Source organism: Symphodus melops (genome assembly GCF_947650265.1).
Source record: "Symphodus melops genome assembly, chromosome: 4".
In the NCBI taxonomy this organism is placed as follows: domain Eukaryota; kingdom Metazoa; phylum Chordata; class Actinopteri; order Labriformes; family Labridae; genus Symphodus; species Symphodus melops.
In genome coordinates, this window is record NC_136694.1 from 1,207,103 (window position 1) to 1,217,166 (window position 10,064).

Consider the following 10,064-nt stretch of genomic DNA (forward strand, 5'->3'; position numbering starts at 1 on the left):
GGGGGGCAGCTGGTGCTGGTGGCACAGTGGCAGTGTGTGTGTCCATGCATCGAGGCTATAGTCCTCACACAGGCAGGTTCCCTCTCTCTCTCCCTGGTTTCTGACTGTATCCACTGTCCAATCCAATAAAGGCTAAAAATCCCCCAAAATAAATCTTAAAAAGAAGAACCAGCAGCTTGGCTTCATTCTCACTGCTGCACCAACATCCTGTTGTGAAACGACTTCCAGGTATCATCATGAAGAGTCTGGTTTCCTGAGAATCAGCAGAAGTGGGCCAACACATTCCTGACTGATACAAGGCAAGTTTATTTATAGAGCTTTTGTGACGGGGCGGGCGTGGGCATTTTTGGGATTTTCTGTAAAACAATAAAATAAGCCACCTGGGGACTTGCACCCAGGAGATACACAAATATTGGAACCAAAACAGGAAAATTAAAGACACATAAGTTTGAAACAAACTGAAGAGGCAGAGTCGTTTTACCAAAATATAAAAAAAAGGTATTTATTATAGTCAATCAAAAGGAAACAAAATGTAGGTTGAACTGAAGCTGTAGGGAGGGAAAACTAAACACAAGGACCAAATACTAAGTGAATTAAAATAGTTTATTTTAATACAAACGAAAATAGTCAAAATCAAATTTACTAAATATATTAAAACACTAATCAAAAAAAAGGAATAGAATAAAAGTGAAAATACTGGATAAAGGAACAACTGTTAAAACTATCAAAGAAGGAAGAATGTGTTGCAGTAAGGCAGACAGTATATTTCTAATGTTCAGCCTGAGTGAATAACAAAGTTTTAAGGCTGATTTAAAGGAGTTGAGTGTGCCGGCAGTCCTCAGGTGTTCAGGGAGTTTGTTCCACAGGTGAGGAGCGTAGTGACTAAACGCTGCTTCACCTTGTTTGGTTCTGACTCTGGGAACACTGAGTAAACCTCTTCCTGAGGACCTGAGCGGTCTGGATGTTTTATATTCTACAAGTAGATCTGACATGTACTTAGGGCCAAGACCATTTAATGCTTTATAGACCAGTAGTCAGATTTTAAAGTGGATCCTCTGACACAGCCAGTGCAGTGATTGAAGCACAGGTGTAATGTGCTCCACCCTCTTTGTGTTGGTGAGGACTCTGGCTGCTGCGTTCTGGATCAGCTGCAGCTGTCGGACAGATTTTTTACTAAGGCCTGTAAACACACCGTTACAATAATCCAGCCTGCTGAAAATAAAAGCATGAACAAGTTTCTCTGAATCTTGTTTGGTCAGAAAACTTTTGATTCTTGCAATATTTTTCAGATGGTAATAAACTGATTTTGTTACCATCTTAATGTGGTTGTTGAATTTGAGGTCTTGTGTTGAGTTGTTTGAAACATGTCAGGAGACATTGAACACAACTTTTAAACCATGTATTGTTTCATGATAATCCAGATGTGGATTTATTCTGTGCTTCAATGTAAAGCAGACAAAACAACAAATCTATAAATGCAGTTACACAATTAATTCAAGTTTGTAAATAAATATAATCCGCTGAATGGAGAATGAGCAGCTGTTGTCCTGCGTCGCTCATTTCCTTGTAATATTTCCAATATTTCCAGGACTCCTTTCCCAGGATTATCTATATATCTGCCAGCAGAGACCCAGCCGGGACCCGCTACATAAACAGCTGTTGACCTGATAACTGCTCTCATATCTGACAAACCCAGGGGCGTCCAAAACGGCCTTCAAAGCCCCGCCTACCTTCTCTGGTCCAATCAGATCCAGAGCATTCAGGAGCAGAATCTAAAGTATTCTCTGATCATCTGAATCACAGGGTCGCTGGTTCAGATCCCAGACTCTGCTGTCCACCATGTTAAAGTGCCCTTGAGCAACACTCTGAACCCTGCATGAAGAAGTGCTTTCTAACTGCTGGAATCCAAAACAAAGTGCTTGAAGCTGTGAAAGGTTCAGACTAACCAACATGAATAAAAGCTGCTGACTGAAGAGAAGTGAGTGAATGTTTTGCAGCTGAAGTCAAATCTAATGTTTTCTTTAGTCTTCCTGATATTGATCATGATGTGTCTCCTTTTGATGATGTCATCAGTTTATCCGTCACAGCGAGCTCAAACAAATCCAACAGTGATGCTCCCGAGTGTTCACCTTCATCTGTGTGTTTAATGTGAAGAGAGGACGGCTGATAGAGGGAGACGAGCCACACATTCAAACCTGCAGCACTGACATGTTGTTTTGTTTGTCCTCATGTTTTAGTTGTTGACGAGCCACAGACAGTTTTCCACATGCTGAGAAATCAAAGTGTCCTCTGTTTGAGGACTGTTGATTCAGACTGCTTCACTTTGATCCAGGTGTCAACTGGACTCTGTTTCCTGTTGTTGACTTCATCAGCGTTCATGTCTGTTGACGCTGTACACTGATGCTGATGATCTTCACTCACAGCTTCTTCATTTCTCTACAAACGTTTGAATCAAAGATGAAACGTGTCAAAGTGTGTCTTCTGACTGTCCAACACTGAAGGACACAAAGCAGCTTCACTTCTGTCCTCTGACTTGATCTGATAACAAGAGGAAACTTTACACACTGAATCATGTGACCAGTGTGAAGAAATAGGACACGCTGAAGGCTTTCATGTAAATGTTAGGAAGGCTTCTTATTTATTGGCTGTCTATCACCATGGGCCTCAGGTCAGCATGTATGAACTTCACTTCTGCTTTATTTCTTCACATTCAAGTCAAAGGCTCATAAAGGAGGAAACAGAGCTAAACACACATGGGAGAGTTCAAAGTTCAGTGTGAAGGTGAAGAGGAGCGAGTGCACTCTTTAAATGAGCACACTTTATTAACTCACTTTAATCATATTATTTATTTATATTCATAATTAATGTTCATTTTCTTTTTAAAGCCGAGGAAGAGGAGTGACTCCTGTTCCAGAGAGGGAGTCTGTAAACCTAACCTGGCTCTCATTTAGAATTGTTTCATACACACAAAACAGAACCTGAAACTGGTGGACTCTTTACATTTCCCACGCAAACTTTATGTTCAACTGTTCAGCACACTCTGACCCAGGCGTACGCACATTTAGGGGCAAAGAGGGCAAAAAAACCCGACCAATCAGAGGGGAAGGAGAAACCAGGAAGTGACCTGAGGCAGATGAAGAGGAGAAGTGAGATATAAATGGGGAATAGCGCCATCTGCTGGTGCACAAACAACAATACGGGTTGTTCCCTCCACCTCCCTTTAGCAACAGTGCAATGCTGCCATCTGGTGTTGAAAAGGTGGAATGACATTAAGAGGGTTTCTCTGGATTTTTCACATATTTGGAGTTCAAGATCAAGCAACAAAAAAATTAAAATGATTGATCTTTTAATGAACAGATGACTTTGTTCATGTGTTGTTGTTTTATTTCCCTTTATTTATCGACAGTATGATCTGAAAACCTTTTTCAAATGACTGAAGCAGTTTTTTTAAAGCCTGATCAGGAGGACTCCCAGAGGATCCAAAAACCCTCCACAACAACTCCACCGTCACGCTCCATACTCTTCTTCTAAACTGCACGAGGCTTTAACATGTTTGTTTTTAATGTGTGATTTAACAGTGAGGTCTTTTACTGTGTGAAGCTGTCGGATAAAGCTGGATCTGTAAAGTGTGATCTGATGTTATTTCATTCAAACCATCTTTTGTGTGTCAGTGATTGTCCTGACTGTCGACCTAATCTGTGCTAAGACTTGTGTATATAGGACTCTAATAAAGAGATGAACACAACACATGCAGAAAGTGATAAATACAGAAAAGGATGAGGAATTTGTTTGTAGAGAAAGTTCAGTCAGGAAGACTATATTTTGCATGTTTTATTGTTTGTTATCATTCTTTCCTGTATGACAGCAGCTGTTGAAGCCATGACTTTGATTTATGTTCCTTCAATGATTTCAGTCTATAAGCATCAGGACTGACTCTGGAACCTCTGAAGAGAATCTAGAGTTCATTTCCTGACACATGAAGCACATGGTCTGTGTTGGATCAGCAGCAGCTGTAGATCAGAGAAGATGTGATGAAGCCTGGATTACATTCATGAAGTCATCCTGCATTAAAGCTGCAGAGAGGAAACGTCACAGCTCCAAGGATGTGGAATGAACATGCTCCTCAGCTCGCTCCAAAGTCCAGGCGCTTTCTTTTTTTTCTCTCTGTGTGTCTTTAATCTAAAATCCAACAGCATTACCTTCAAATGCAATGGCTTCCTTGAGGTGAACCTCTGAAGTCTGGCTGGTTTGAACTTGTCTTTGGGACAGAGGGAGCAGTGGACCTGACTGCAGCATGTCGTGCAGCGTTCCACTGCAGGCTTTCCACCTCACTGAATGATCCAATGATGCATCTAAAGAGGATATAAAATGCATTCTGTTACATGAACTTCAATTCAAATGAATGTATACAGCCTGCAGACGTAGATTGTCTTTCCTTACAGGTCAAATGGACACTTGCAGCAGGTAGTGTACATGAGGCCTTACGTATGTAGAAGAAGAAATAATGACTATGACACTACGGGTTCAAGTCCGGCATTCAAAAACATAGTGAAGTGAAAGTGGCTGAAAGAAGACACTTGAGTCATTTAGTATGTTATGTTAGAAAGAGCATTGACTAGTATCAACAATAAAAGTAGTGATGGTGCAGAAGCCTGCTGTTTCTCTGTCATTTCACTTCCTATTCCTTTTGTTTATATGCTTTAGTACACAACAGAGGTGGACAAATACACATTTCAATTGTGCCATAAAGTCCTGACACCTTGTGATCCCACTTGTGCACTTCAACAGGTGACATCATGAATGAGCTGGTCGACCTCTGGGAAAACATCATGGTGTGCTGCTGCTGTTACATAACACAATCCAGCTGTGTTTCAGAGCAGGCTGTGTGCGGCCAGGAGAAATACAGACCAATAAACAATCAGCTGTTTAAACACAGCCGGGATTTTTAATGCTGCTGTCTTACGGGACCAATCAACAGACTGCAGTGTTTAGCTCCACCTTTAACCCCGGCTGTAGTGTCGATGGACACGCCTCTCTCTCTCTCTTTCTCTTTACTGTACCCTTTAAAACGAGTTTAATTCTTTCAAAAAAAAAAAGATTTGATTGAATCTTTCTTGAACCAATCAAGGAATCGATGTGGAGTGATGGATCGTTGAACTCCGAGGTCTCCTCATTACAGAAAAGACGGCACTTTTCATCTGATTTAAAGCCAGATACTGCTTCCTGACAGTGACTCCGCCCACTGACACATCTCCTGCACACCCTCTGTAAAGTAGTGCTCTCAGTGGTTCAATTCAGCTTTCAATAACTTTATGTCTTTCAAGCAGCAGGAACTGAGCCATCGACTGGAGGAGTTTGATATCAGCATGTTAAACATTCAAACTTCTCCCTGTGAAGACGGAAGAAGAAGAAGAGAAATCTCAGTCCTCACAGCTTCATGAAAACCAAACTGAAGAGAGCAGAGACACACATCATATAAAAACAGAAGCTGATGGAGAGGACTGTGGAGGAGCAGAACCAGACAGAGACTTTAATCAAGACAGTCATTTACAGCCACAAACTTTTCACTTGCCAATAATTCAGCTGTTCAGTGTGTAAAATAAGTTGTTCTTCTCGAGCAGCTGTTGTGGTACACATGAGGACCCACACGAGAGAAACCCTTCAACTGTTCAATTAGTGGTAAAACAATTGTATCGAAATAGAGATCTGAAGTCCCACAGGGCAGTTCACACAAGAGAGAAACCATTTAGTTTTTCAAGTGTGTCGTAAAAGTTTTGCATGAAATGAAGATCCAAAGTCCCACACAGCAGTTCACATGGGAGAGAAACCATTTAGTTGTTCAGTTTGTGGTAAAACATATGCACTAAAAGGACAGCTTAGGGGACACTTGGCAGTTCACACAGGAGAGAAACCATTTAGTTGTCCAGTTTTTTAGTCAAAGATTTGCACAAAACGGAGATCTGAAGTCCCCATGGCGGTTCACACAGGAGAGAAACTGTTTTGTTGTTCAGTTTGTGGTAAAAGATTTGCATGTAATGGAACTCTGAGGCTCAGGCCCGCCCCTCCCTAAACACAGAACACGCGCTGTGCGTAGGGCCCCGCGATCCATGGGGGGCCCCATTTTGCGCAAGTGAATTGAATTTCCCTCAGGATGAATAAAGGATGATCAATCTCTGCAAATGCACAAAGGGTGCGTGTGAATTTTGCAGAGTTGCGCGTAGAGCACCGCCACCAAGTCAGCCCAAGGCAAGAGAGAGAGAGAAAAAAAGAGACGCAATGATTGAAAGCCCATCTGACCAATCAGCGGTCAGATGGGCCGGCAGGCAGTTTTTTGCAGGCAGAGAGTAGAGAGAGAGAGAGAGATGGCTTCCAAATGTCAATATGATTTGGGAGCTAGCAAAAGAAAGAAAAAGTCCAAGCAAGAAGAGGCTCGTGCTTCACTTGAAGGTGGGTATGTTGTTGTCGCATATAAACATAAAATGCTGGCATGTCTGCTCGTGCTAATCATGAGACAGAAGAGGTGATAATTGTGTCTAGATGTGGACTGGAGATCACATTTTCAAGTGGCCCTGATGACCATTTACTAAAGGTCTTGTTGTCCAGTTTGTAGTAAAATATTAGCACAAAATGGAGATCTGAAGTCCAACATGGCAGTTCACACAGGAGAGAAACCATTTAGTTGTCAAGTGTGTAGTAAAAGATTTGCATGAAATGAAGATTTAAAGTCCTACATGGCAGTTCGCATAGGAGGGAAACCATTTAGTTGTTCAGTTTGTGGTAAAACATATGCACTAAAAGGACAGCTGAGGGGACACTTGGCAGTTCACACAGGAGAGAAACCATTTAGTTGTCAAGTGTGTTGTAAAAGATTTGCATGAAATGAAGATTCAAAGTCCTACCTGGCAGTTAACACAGGAGAGAAACCATTTAGTTGTCCAGTTTGTCGGAAAATATTTGCACAAATGGAGATCTGAAGTCCAACATGGCAGTTCACACAGGAGAGAAACCATTTAATTGTCAAGTGTATGGTAAAAGATTTGCATGAAATGGAGATTCAAAGTCCTACCTGGCAGTTCACACAGGAGAGAAACCATTTAGTTGTTCAGTTTGTGGTAAATGATTTCCCTGGAATAGAACTCTGAGGCTCCACTTGGTAGTTCACACGGGAGCAAAACCATTTAGTTGTTCAGTTTGTGGTAAAACATATGCACTAAAAGGACAGCTGAGGGGACACTTGGCAGTTCACACAGGAGAGAAACCATTTAGTTGTCCAGTTTGTAGTAAAATATTTGCACAAATGGAGATCTGAAGTCCAACATGGCAGTTCACACAGGAGAGAAACCATTTAATTGTCAAGTGTATGGTAAAAGATTTGCATGAAATGGAGATTCAAAGTCCTACCTGGCAGTTCACACAGGAGAGAAACCATTTAGTTGTTCAGTTTGTGGTAAAAGATTTCCCTGGAATAGAACTCTGAGGCTCCACTTGGTAGTTCACACGGGAGCAAAACCATTTAGTTGTTCAGTTTGTGGTAAAACATTTACACTAAAAGGACAGCTGAGAGGACACTTGGCTGTTCACACAGGAGAGTAACCATGTTGTTGTTCAGTTTGTGGCAAAACATTTGCACTAAAAGGGCAGCTGAGAGGACACTTGACAGTTCACACAGGAGATAAACCATTTAGTTGTCCAGTTTGTAGTAAAAGATTTGCATGAAATGAAGATTCAAAGTCCTACATGGCAGTTCACATAGGAGGGAAACCATTTAGTTTGTGGTAAAACATATGCACTAAAAGGACAGCTGAGGGGACACTTGGCGGTTCACACAGGAGAGAAACCATTTAATTGTCAAGTGTGTTGTAAAAGATTTGCATGAAATGAAGATTCAAAGTCCTACCTGGCAGTTCACACGGGAGAGAAACCATTTAGTTGTTCAGTTTGTGGTAAAAGATTTCCCTGGAATAGAACTCTGAGGCTCCACTTGGTAGTTCACAAGGGAGAAAAACCATTTAGTTGTTCAGTTTGTGGTAAAACATTTACACTAAAAGGACAGCTGAGAGGACACTTGGCAGTTAACACAGGAGATAAACCATTTAGTTGTCAAGTGTGTAGTAAAAGATTTGCATGAAATGAAGATTCAAAGTCCTACATTGCAGTTCAAATAGGAGGGAAACCATTTCGTTGTTCAGTTTGTGGTAAAACATATGCACTAAAAGGACAGCTGAGGGGACACTTGGCAGTTCACACAGGAGAGAAACCATTTAATTGCCCAGTTTGTAGTAAAATATTTGCACAAAATGGAGATCTGAAGTCCAACATGGCAGTTCACACAGGAGAGAAACCATTTTGTTGTCATGTGTGTTGTAAAAAGATTTGCATGAAATGAAGATTCAAAGTCCTACCTGGCAGTTCACATAGGAGGGAAACCATTTAGTTGTTCAGTTTGTGGTAAAAGATTTGCATGAAATGGAGATTCAAAGTCCTACCTGGCAGTTCACACAGGAGAGAAACCATTTAGTTGTTCAGTTTGTGGTAAAAGATTTGCCTGGAATGGAACTCTGAGGCTCCACTTGGTAGTTCACACGGGAGACATGAAGATCCGAATGACATGACATGAAGATCCGAAGTCCCACATGGCAGTTCACACAGGAGCGAAACCATTTAGTTGTTCAGTTTGTGGTAAAAGATTTCCCTGGAATAGAACTCTGAGGCTCCACTTGGTAGTTCACACGGGAGCAAAACCATTTAGTTGTCAAGTGTGTTGTAAAAGATTTGCATGAAATGAAGATTCAAAGTCCTACCTGGCAGTTCACACAGGAGAGAAACCATTTAGTTGTCCAGTTTGTAGTAAAATATTTGCACAAAATGGAGATCTGAAGTCCAACATGGCAGTTCACACAGGAGAGAAACCATTTAGTTGTTCAGTTTGTGGTAAAAGATTTCCCTGGAATAGAACTCTGAGGCTCCACTTGGTAGTTCACACGGGAGCAAAACCATTTAGTTGTTCAGTTTGTGGTAAAACATTTACACTAAAAGGACAGCTGAGAGGACACTTGGCAGTTCACACAGGAGATAAACCATTTAGTTGTCCAGTTTGTAGTAAAAGATTTGCATGAAATGAAGATTCAAAGTCCTACATGGCAGTTCACATAGGAGGGAAACCATTTAGTTTGTGGTAAAACATATGCACTAAAAGGACAGCTGAGGGGACACTTGGCAGTTCACACAGGAGAGAAACCATTTAATTGCCCAGTTTGTAGTAAAATATTTGCACAAAATGGAGATCTGAAGTCCAACATGGCAGTTCACACAGGAGAGAAACCATTTTGTTGTCATGTGTGTTGTAAAAGATTTGCATGAAATGAAGATTCAAAGTCCTACCTGGCAGTTCACACAGGAGAGAAACCATTTAGTTGTTCAATTTGTGGTAAAAGATTTGCCTGGAATGGAACTCTGAGGCTCCACTTGGTAGTTCACACGGGAGACATGAAGATCCGAATGACATGACATGAAGATCCGAAGCCCCACATGGCAGTTCACACAGGAGCGAAACCATTTAGTTGTTCAGTTTGTGGTAAAAGATTTGCATGAAATGGAGATTCAAAGTCCTACCTGGCAGTTCACACAGGAGAGAAACCATTAGTTGTCCAGTTTGTAGTAAAATATTTGCACAAATGGAGATCTGAAGTCCAACATGGCAGTTCACACAGGAGAGAAACCATTTAATTGTCAAGTGTATGGTAAAAGATTTGCATGAAATGGAGATTCAAAGTCCTACCTGGCAGTTCACACAGGAGAGAAACCATTTAGTTGTTCAGTTTGTGGTAAAAGATTTCCCTGGAATAGAACTCTGAGGCTCCACTTGGTAGTTCACACGGGAGCAAAACCATTTAGTTGTTCAGTTTGTGGTAAAACATTTACACTAAAAGGACAGCTGAGAGGACACTTGGCAGTTCACACAGGAGATAAACCATTTAGTTGTCCAGTTTGTAGTAAAATATTTGCACAAATGGAGATCTGAAGTCCTACATGGCAGTTCACATAGGAGATAAACCATTTAGTTG

At 41.2% G+C, this 10,064-nt stretch overlaps 1 long non-coding RNA gene across 1 annotated transcript; it reads left to right on the forward strand.

Annotated features, from left to right (window-relative positions):
- The first annotated feature begins 1,361 nt into the window (after positions 1-1,361).
- LOC306822743 lies at positions 1,362-3,745 on the forward strand. The gene is made up of 2 exons (XR_013778936.1): positions 1,362-1,978; positions 2,074-3,745. It is a non-coding gene; the product is annotated as an uncharacterized lncRNA (long non-coding RNA).
- Positions 3,746-10,064: the final 6,319 nt, after the last annotated feature.